The sequence below is a fragment of the Dermochelys coriacea genome, chromosome 1 (assembly GCF_009764565.3).
Source record: "Dermochelys coriacea isolate rDerCor1 chromosome 1, rDerCor1.pri.v4, whole genome shotgun sequence".
Taxonomy (NCBI): Eukaryota; Metazoa; Chordata; order Testudines; family Dermochelyidae; genus Dermochelys; species Dermochelys coriacea.
Genome location: NC_050068.2, coordinates 178,822,798 through 178,833,099, shown reverse-complemented (window position 1 = coordinate 178,833,099; position 10,302 = coordinate 178,822,798). Strand labels below are relative to the sequence as shown.

The 10,302-nt window shown below is 39.1% G+C and overlaps 1 long non-coding RNA gene across 1 annotated transcript; it reads left to right on the top strand.

The window, feature by feature from the left end:
- Nucleotides 1–754: 754 nt before the first annotated feature.
- Nucleotides 755–7,382, top strand: LOC122459039. The gene is made up of 3 exons (XR_006279460.1): nucleotides 755–837; nucleotides 3,951–4,052; nucleotides 7,358–7,382. It is a non-coding gene; the product is annotated as an uncharacterized LOC122459039 (long non-coding RNA).
- Nucleotides 7,383–10,302: the final 2,920 nt, after the last annotated feature.

Here is a 10,302-nt window from a genome sequence, read left to right as displayed (position 1 = left end):
TGGGAAAATGTTTTGGAGCCACGTACTGCTTCAAAGCCAGCAGAGGGAGCACAAAACATTGTTTGTTTCTTTTTTGTCTTTTAATTTCTCAATGATGGTGTTAAAATCAACAACCAACAAACAAACCTAGAGAATCCCAGACAAACTTAGAGTCCCAAAGAGTATCATCAAATTATAATTATTAATATAGTTGTCATTTCTGACCTATTTTGTGAATAGCACCACTAATCAAAAATACACACCCAACTTTTTGATGCTGGTGGTTTTCTTCAGAAGCTCTCTCCAGTGAAATTCTGATCAGATTGAGTTTTGATTTCACTTCTCCATATCAGATTGCATATCTCTTGCTCATCAACCACCTGTCTAGTTAAATTCTGCAATAATGAGGATTATATAAAATTGCTTAAATCAAAAAACAACAAGCTATGTGGGCTGCTGCAATTCTTGTGTAAATTAGCAACACAACCTTGTCAATTCAATTTTTGTGTGTGTGTGCTGGATCGCAGTGAAATTTCCTCTCCCAGCTTCACTGCCTTAGGCCACTAGTCTGAAACACAGCTCAGACTCTTAAACATGTCAAAGATAATGTAAAGGTAAAATCACAAAAGAGCTCGTTTTTGAATGTGTTCCCATTTGATTCTGTTGCTGCTCCTTTTGCTTTCCTAAGATCTCCTAGGTTTCATTTCTGTTCCTGAGGGAAACTGTATGCAAAGCTTCCTATGAATGAATTGCTTTCACAAGGCTTCATAATAGTGAGACTAGCTGCACAAGTGAATGAAGCATTGATGAACTCCTGAACACTGTGGCACAGACTGACTCAAGCTTCCAACGCTCTCTGTAAGAATTAAAATTCTTGACTCTCTATTATGTCCTCTATAGCCTTTGCCCCATCTCTCTCTGCCCCTGTAGCTATTCTCCCAATATATTATAGAATTCACACAAAAAGCATTCTACAGTATAAGAATTAAACTGAGTCTTAACCTAACAAAGGGAGAGAACTTCACAGCCGAGGCTGCCACTTTAACCCTTGTACCTAGGTATTGTAGTTGAGTGAGAACAATGAGTTATCTTGCATACCATACCAAAGCAGAAGCCTGCTTGCTTTACAAGTAACATCAGTGCGACTACTTGTATGACTAGGGTTTGGCTCTTGATGCATAATATCCTGCTTTGCTACAGAGGGCTGTAGAAAAGGATTACAGGTGTTTAGAATTCCACTTTGTTGAGCACTATTTTTGTACACTTTCAGGGCTAGTTGCCAGCACAGCATTTAAGGAGAAAGGTTCAAGTGTAAAACGTCTCAAGTGATGAATATGACAAAAGAGTGTCTAGCTGGAGGGGAGTCATCCAATATAAGGAGGAAAATAGCTGTGTCATGGTAAACAGGTAAATAGTAGCAAGAAAACCACAGGCCATATTCTGTGAAGTGCTGAGCACGCAGTTATCACCTGCAACTCCCATTGAAATCAAATGGAATTTCAAGAATTCAGTCAGGTGCTCAGCACCTCTCAGGGGAAATTTCTGCCTCTGCATTCCCTACCAAAGAAATGTCTGCATCTGTATTGGTCGCATATAAGGTGAGCACTTTAGGGTTTGCTGTTTTCCCCAAACCTTTTATGCCATTTGCTATAGCCTGCCTTTTGTTACTGCAGCTTGTGCAAAAGATTGTGGAGCATTTTGGGGAAAGTTCTCTTTCCAAAGAGGATGCAAGATGCAGCAGGGAAGTTCAAGCAGAATTACTTTCCACTGGCTTCTATGATATTTCTACAGGATTGCCAGGGAACATGACCTGGAAAGCAGTTGTTCCATGTCTCCCTACACTGGTCTGACAAATATTTCCAAGACTGTCGTGCTACAAGCCAATGACATTGCTGCAAAAATCACATAGGCTTTGCCTATTCTTTGTGAGAGGTAGCATGGTCAGGTGGAAGAATGGATGTTCTACCTGGTTCTACTCATAGCTCTGCTATATGTGACTCGTACAACCTCTGATATTTTCAGTTGCTCCATATGTAAAACTGGGAGAATTATACTGTCTTTTACCTAGGATAGTGGTATGAGCAGACTTAATTACAGATTTGAATTGCACAGAATTATTACACTAGTCAGAGGAAAAGATGAAACTAGGGTTTATGGCCTCCCGGCTTCCAGCTCAGTGCATCTTCATTTTGCCATAGAACATTGTCATGGCGGGGAAAGGAGAAGCAAGGGGAGGATCAGTTCTGTCAGTATCCTAGGTGGAGTTTTAACTATGTATGTGTTTAAGATGCAGAAGGCTGAATGGGGTCTAGAAGTTTGGACCACCAGACTTGGAACATTCTGAAAATGATCAAGTGTATAACTGGTTCTACTACAGGTACACATTGTGATCATTTATATTTTATAACTCAGCCAAATCTGGATGAATTTTCAGTGGGATTGTGAAAGATATCTCTAATATTTGGGGCCATCCTCTTGCCAAATTTTAACTTCCTACTCAAAACCAGGGAAGTGATAGAGCAGAACAACAAAAACAGCAGACTAGAAAAATGTTAACGTTGGCAAAAATACTTCTTTTTTCCCTACTCATTTTATTCATAGAAATACCTGTACCATTTTTGCTCAAAATTTCCAACAAAATCCATTCAGCTTGAGGTAGACCAAGCATGGAAAATGTAGGCCAGAATTGCTAAAATTCTTGAAAAGTATAAAGAATTAAAAACAATGGGTTATAATGGAAAGTGTTAGGTAACCTTCACTCTAAGAATCACCACTGGTTCTGTGTATAACAAATACATACAACCTTAGCACAGGAACTTTCAGGCCCTGATCTTCAAACATATTTAGGTACCTGTGAGAGTGTGAGTAGCTTAAGGCTGACTCACCCCTCATGCAGTTTGTAAACATTACAATGTAGGCCAAACTGAGGAGATACTTGATTAAGCAGCAGGTGACTAACCAATTAGGACGTGCTCCAGCTTGTCAGCTGAGGACAGTTAAAAGAGAGATGGGGAAGCTAGAGGGGCAAGCCAGCAAGTGAATAAAACTCAGGATCTCAAGGAGGAGACATCTCTCCTTCCTCTTATGGGTACCAGGGGGGAAAGTAAAGCTTTGTGCCAGGGGGAATAAGCACTTGTATAGTATGCTGTAAATAAAGCACATGGTGTTCGACTTGCGATGGGAGTGTGCAATGATGGTTTGCTGCTAGGAGTGCAGGGTGAAGGAACCCCACCTTGTTACACTATCTAACTTCCATTGAGGTCAGTGGGAGTAAATAACTTTGAGAAGTTGGCCTGAAAGTTACTAGACCAGTGGTTCTGAACCCTTTTTCATTTGTGGACCCTTAAAAAAATTCAAATGGAGGTATGGATCCCTTTGGAAGTCTTAGGTTGAGAATCACTGGACTAGATGACAAGTCTTTAAAATGAAAGAAGGATTTCCGAAGTTAAAAAGGCTTTTTTTTTGTTTAAAGAAATTGTTTTCGTAAATAAAGCAAAAGAGAAATGAGAAATCAAAAACCACAATAAAGGTAACTTATAGAAATGGTAGCACAGATTATTTGAGGGTTACATATTTCTAGTGAACATTGATGCAGAAAATTCAAAGGATTGGGGGAGAGGAGAGACCTGAAACTGGTCAGAACATCCAAAAATAGTGAATGACTGAGGAATTGCCAAAGCAGAAGGCACTTCATCCCTTAGTTAATACTAAAAGATGAAATAAAAGAAGTATTGGCAAATTTTTAACTCCCTGCTGGGAAGGTAATGGGAACAAGAGGCCAGAGAATGGAGGGAAGCTAAGGTGATAGTCATATTTAGGATGGGATCAAAGCTTAACTTCAGACCTCAGAGAGATTCCAGACTAACTGAATAGGAACAAAACAGGAGAACACTTGAACAGGTACAGACTTAGATAGTCAAAGCTAGTTGAAGTAGAGGTCACGCTGAACAAATCTGATTAATTTCTTCAAGGAAATGACAATGACAGCTTACCAGAGTGAAGCAGTAGACATAATCTACTTGGATTTCAAGAAGCCGTTTGCTACAGTGCAGCATCAAAGACCAGTGTATAAGGTTAGTAAGGGTGATACTGCAAAATTTTCAGTGGGATCAGCACTCAGGGTAGAGGTGGAATTGTTGGAGGCTAAAAGCTAATTCAGACTTGGTTATGAACATCTTGGCAGTGACTGAATGGAAGAATTCTCAGGGAGGTGGATTACCTCTGCTGAAAGATGAATACCTGCCATCAGAGTAGGTATTGTCTACATTGAAGCACTACAGTGGTACGGTTGAGCTGCTGTAGTGTTTAAGTGTAGACATACCCATAGTTTAGGAGGGCACAGCTGTAGACCGTTCTAAGGATCTGTCAACACAGCAGCTGGGAGGGTGCTTCCCAGGGTAGGTGGACAGACATGCACTATCTCTGCTTGATCTAGTGCACTAAAAATAGTTGTGTGGCTATGGCAGCACAGGCCAGCTATCGGAATACATCCACAGGAGATTGGGCAGGCTTGTACTCAGGTGCTTAGGTCAAGTGGCCCATCTGTGCTACCATGGCCACATTGCTATTTTAACCATGCTAGTTTGAGCAGAGCCTGTGTGTCTGCCTGCCTGTGCTGGGGAGCACCCCCCCCCCAGTTGCTGAGTAGATTCACTATTTCTTGAGGCAGCAGAGATACTGACTGCAACCCTCTTTAGTGCTGCAGAAAGGAAGACTTTGGTTAAAAAAGCGTTAATTGTCACAGCATGTTATCCACTGTTCTATGCTGTTAAAACTTGAAGACTCATTCCTTTTTCTTAACTTTTTGAGAGTACTACTGATTGGTTAGACAATTCAGAGGAATTTCAGGAAAATGGGTTAGATGGCAGAAGTTTTGTAACTGGGAAAGACATTTCAGATAGTCTTAACTTGTTTCTTCCAGGGTGACACCAAATAATTCCAGATTCCTCCAGATGGTTATCTACAAATTTTTTTGTTGTTGTTTTTGCTCCATTTACATTTAAAACATCCATTCACCTTCTGTGTCTAGGATTGGTAGACATGTGCCATGTGTCAATGCAGCAAAAGTGAAATGCATTGATCCAAAAATTTAGATATTGTCATGAACCCCCACAACCCCCTCAAATCTTCTGGTGGAGGTTGAGAATTCCAGGAGATGCTCATGTGTGCTGCAGTATTACACGGCTCATTGTACACCGGTAGCAGAACCCATCATCAACCAATTGGAAGTCTGAGTTTTTGAGGACCATTGAACACTGAACATTCCCAGGATTTGCAATTACAGGAAGAATTCTGCTAAATAACTTTGCATTGATGACATGTGATGTGCACATAGTATTCATCAGTTCTCAAAATTCCCCATTGCTTGGTGTAGGAGAGTCTGACTACACATCGCATTGCAGTATGGAGTATTTTAGGGATGGGACATATTGCTTCAATAATGTCAAAAGAAACTGAGTTTATCTACAACATATGGCTGTTGTATGACTTTCATACCTTGTTGAATTGCTTCAGTTTTGCATTTGGCACTCTAAAAAGAAGGGCAGAATTGGGACTGATTGGCTCAGTTATCTGAAACCTTCAACCCCATAACACACAATATTATGGGCTGCTGTAATTCTGCTTTGCTAAACCAGTGTAAATCTGTAGGAAATACAAAGAACTGAATGCACTTAATCTAGATACATACCAATGTAGATGAGAGCAGAATTTAGCATACTCTGCTCTTCCTTTTTTCAGAATGCTAAATATATGTATATTACAAATATGAAGCATTTCACTGACTGTATAGGCAGGGTACATTTGTTTTATGAGATTAATGAAGCAGTGCTGTATGTCGCTTCCTGAGCAACTAGAATGTGAATCCCTTACTCACACAGGTGACCAATTTATTTCCACCAGTGTTCCTACTTGAAATCCTGTAGTATCTGTTCACCATTGTGATTAAGGGGCTCAGTCTGCCTCTAAATGTCTTATACTGAAGCCCATCATCAGTCAGACTTTCCAGCTATGTGAAAAGAAAAACAGGAGAATAAAAGGAAATGGAGAGGTGCGCATAGGTGCTGGAACTAGGGTTGCTGCAGGTGCTGCCTCACCCTCTGGTTTGAAGTGGTTTCCATCATACACAGATTTACAGTTTGGTTCAATGGCTCTCAGCATCCCCACTGTACAAACTGTTCCAGCACCCTTGCTTTCACCTCTAGCACTGGCCCAAACTGGTAATTGCTTACATTGAGTAGTATTTGATAACTATTATCTCACTAATCTGAGATGGATTGGCGGTGTCACTCTAGTTTCTAGATGGTACATATATACATCCATCACAACCTGGCTATCATGGTTAGCATCTACAGTGTGGTAAAAAATGAGTAGATATAGAAACTTGGTTATCACCCTTAAATATGACCCCTACAGGTTAGCGTTTGAAGTACTTTGATAAGATAGTGAAGGAAAGTTTCTGCTCCAAATGTTTTAGCCCTTCTGTGCACAGCCAGAGGATTTCTATATTCAGAACTGCAAATCTGTTATCCTTAGGGAACGCTAAACTACTTACAATATTTAAAGAAGAGGGGTGTGTTGTAGCTGACATTGAAATAATTGAAATCATCCAATAGCTGGAGAAAAATACTTCTAAAATTCTATTTCAACACAAGTGAAAATGCAGAAAAGCTAGTGTAAACCACGCCTCCAAGGAAAAGATGAAACCGTATAAGATTTATTGTGACAAGGAAATGGAGTGAAAGGACAAATCTCTGTCTGCTTTATATGGGGTGTCTGGTACCTCAGATTTTGGAAGTCCATGAATGCTTGCAGGAGTACTTACAACAGTTCGCTGTATAAACCATTCCACAGTCCCATCTCTACAACAAACTTGAGCCATTGTTATCCTAGGAGGATGGATTGGCAGAATAGAAGCTTGACTAGCGAGGCAGAGGAAAAATGTAGTTCTTTATATGCCTCGGTTGAAGAGAAACCATTTATATTCTGATCACAGAATAGAAATGAACATGATTAAAGTTAGAATGTCTAGAAATAAGGATTTGAAATTCCACTGGGAAAAGCCTGAGGAAATGTAAAATGGGAATCTATCATTCTAATAAGAAATATTCCATTAGTAAAGAAATAAATATTACATTTTGATGTGTTCTATATTCTAATTATTAGAAGACCTGAAAATAGCATCTAATAAGGAAACGTAGCATGTTGTTGTTGTTGGGTATTTTTATCTTACTTTTCAACTCTGGTGCCTCAGAAGCATTTGTCAATAAAATTGCTTTAAAACATGCCAGGGATAGAAGAAGGGATCAAAAAGGAAGTTAAACATGACAATAATGTTGTCTATTTTCACTTGAATGTTAACATTAATTCATTCTTTCAGCTCTTAAGTGCATGCATCTGGAGGGAAAGTGAAGGAGTATTTTAAAATAATGGAAAATGTTTGTGAGGCTTCGGAGGTGAAGTAAGTGACAAACCTTAAATGATGATTTACTTCCCTTGGAAAGATATTTCATATGATTGTTCTATGGATGTGAGAGGTTTATTATTAGACACACACTAAATTGAGAACAAATAAATTCAGGAGTGCCCGACACAGCTGTATTGTACTTGTAATTTTGAACCATTTCAAAAAATTCAGGCAGGCTTCTGCTGGTCTTCTCTACAGTTCTCATATATAACGTAAGAGAGGTGGAGAGATGGATTCTCTTAGAAACATGAACATGTGAATATTCTCTCTGGCAATAATGTATTCAGCACATCTGTTTTAGTTCATCTGCAACTCATGCTGTTTTCAAATATTTTCTATTTAATTGTGTACATTGTGTAAATTTCATTTTGTTTTTCCAGAGTGCAAAGTGAAAAATGGCCATGAGCCCCACCCCAGGGCATTCCTCAGCTTTCATTTGCCATTGCTATTCATGGGGAGAAAATTTTGTCCCTTGTACAACTACAGTTGATTCTGCGTCCAGTTTTGTTGAAATAGTAAAATATTGCATTGGGCAATAGTGCCACTGCAGTTAAAGGTTTATCTTACTTACAGTGTAAGTAGGCCACTTCTGAATGGTTTATAATGGTCTCCAGACTAACACTTGATATACATGGTCTGCTCTCAACCTGCATGCTGGTGGGGAAGATGCTTACCTTTAGAAACACATGCATCACACGTTGAAATCCATGTCCACTTGTATGTTGTTGGAAAAACAGCGATTGTATATTGAAAGCATAATGCTGTCAAACACATCCAGGATACTGAAATCAAAACCAAGGTATAATACTGGCTATATATATAATATATGTACCCCTTATATATATATATCAGCCTCACAGGCAGTGGTGATCTAGAGGGATGAACTCATAGACATGCACCAAAATACCATCACCAGCTCACAACAGGTACATCTACATTTTGAGCTGTGGATGTAATTCCCTGCTCAATGAGATGTACCTGTGCTAGCTCTGAGCAAGACTGCATGCCAAAAATTGAGTGTAGCCTCAGTAGCAGGAGGGAATAGCCACTCCGACTACCTAGTTGTCCAAGATACTAGGCACATATCTGAGGTAACAAGCTCCTTCCACCGCTCTCACTGCCGCAGCTACATTCTGTTTTTAGCATGCTAGTTCAATCAGAGCTAGCATAGGTATGATTCCTTAACCTGGGAATCACACCCTGTGTGTCCAGTTAACCTGTCTGTGTCTCAATTACTCTCTCTTTAAAATGGGGCTAATACCCATCTCTGTAAAGCACTTTGAAATCTGTAGACAAAGTGGCAAGTGCTTTTAATGTTTTACTGTGAACACTGAATATTTTCACTTGTGTTCCTGGCATATCCAGATACCAAGGAGGACTTTTGGGATAAATAGGCAATTTACCAATTTATAGATGCTCAGCTGAATTTGGATTTACAGATCAAGATGAGCAAAAGGAGGACAAAGACCCTCAGGGCTTGTCTGCATGTGATATTAGTGCACTGCAAGCCAGGGTGTGAAGTTGCATAGCAAGCCCACTGTAGTAACATCCCATGTAGATACTGCTACAAGTGCAGTAAGTGCTATGGAACTTATAGTGCATGGTAGCAGAGTTCACAGAATTAGTTAATACACTATAGATTCACACCCCAACTTGCCATGTATTAACTTGCCATGTAGAGAAGCCCTTAGGAAGTATGGACAAGTGTCTAGAGCACTGGACTGTGACTGAGCCCTGGGTTCAAATCCTCGCCCTAGCACAGACTGTGGGCAAGTCATTTTCTCTGTGCACCAGCTTCCCCGTCTTTTAAATGGGGATCATGATACTGACCTCCTTGTAAAAGCACTTTTGGTTAAAAAAATGGTACATAAAAGCCAGGTATTGTTATACAGAGTTCAGTCTGAAATTACACACTGTAAATCATTATTTCTGCTTTGGAAATTGCGATAAAATTTAGACGTAGGGAGGAGGGGGGAAATTACTAATTTAAAAAGTCCATCTTTCTGGAAGCACCCTACATAGTTCCGAAGATAGCAGACACATTTGGTCTGATATTTAAATAGATACTGTACTCCATCTAGTACACCTAAATGTGGATGTGTAATTTTTAAGCTTAATGTATAAAATTCAGTGTATTGAGTAAAGTTGTGTGGTATAAAAATATTACAGGAAAAATGTTCTTTGCTGTGTACAGTATGCCTCACTCATATGAAAACAAATGTATAACTGCAGAATTTTTTAAGCTGCCACATAGGCAATCTAATTAGAAATCTTTATCAAAATTAGTGCCAAGGATTATATTGTGGCCAGAAATTAGCCCATTGCTGTGATTAACTGTGGCACTTTCTAATTAAAAAAGTAAATTAGGCTGAAAATAGTAGTGCTATGAAGTGTATGCTTGTGCTGTTTGATAACATTTTTAATCTTAATAGAACTGAAAGAATAAAATGATGATCATTGACTGTTAAACACTGATCTTAGTATTAAAAAATGTCAGAGGAAAAGCTGTCTGAGATAGGAACATAGATATCTAACTGAAAAGCAAGTTTTTAGTATATTACAGAGCAAAATTACACCCAGATCTTGTACTGGCTAAAATAAAGAGACATAAGTGTATAGCAATACAATGATAAACAAGTAAGCAAGCAAGCTAATATCCTTTTTGGACCAACTTCTATTACCTCACCCTTCTTGTTTCTCTAATATCCTGGGATCAACTCAGCCATAACACTGCATACAACATAAGCAAGTGGTAGTTCTACTCCTTTTTTTACTCACTATCAACTACCTGAGGTGCATATACTACTAATATATCTGTATTGTCCTATTTAAGCAGCCAAAAGCACTTAACAAATGTT